Here is a 545-nt window from a genome sequence, read left to right on the forward strand (position 1 = left end):
TTATGGTTGATTTAAGACCCTTAACCTTAGCCAAAGGACTTAAACTACAATTTTGGGACTGCAATAAATAATCAAGTAGGCTGGATTAGCCAATTAACTATCTTAAAAAATAAAAGGGCTCTCTTTAAACAACTTTAAAGGATAGTTCAGCTATTGCAGTGTTTGGATATGGCTTCCCTATTCTGAAAAAGTTTTCGATGGTTATTATATTCAGAGGACATTTTGTATCACGACCAAAAAAGTGCATCACAGAGGATTTATGTGAAATAGTTTCTAATGCAATTCAATGTTCAGTCTTGAAATGTTTCTTGAACAATCCAAGACAAAGGAATATCGCCCATAATAACTATATAGTACAATGATTCCTTGTTTTAACCATCACCAACTCTTACACAGAGGACAGGTTAATTGAAGTATGGGTAGGTACAATGGTACATATTAGGAAAAACCAGACTACCAGGTAAAGAGATAGATTAAATACTTATTTAAAATTCGATATCTTCTAATTCACTAGAATGCCTGTATATCCAAAGGTCTAGACTTGC

Source organism: Diaphorina citri, unplaced genomic scaffold (genome assembly GCF_000475195.1).
Source record: "Diaphorina citri unplaced genomic scaffold, Diaci psyllid genome assembly version 1.1 scaffold25090, whole genome shotgun sequence".
Taxonomy (NCBI): Eukaryota; Metazoa; Arthropoda; class Insecta; order Hemiptera; family Psyllidae; genus Diaphorina; species Diaphorina citri.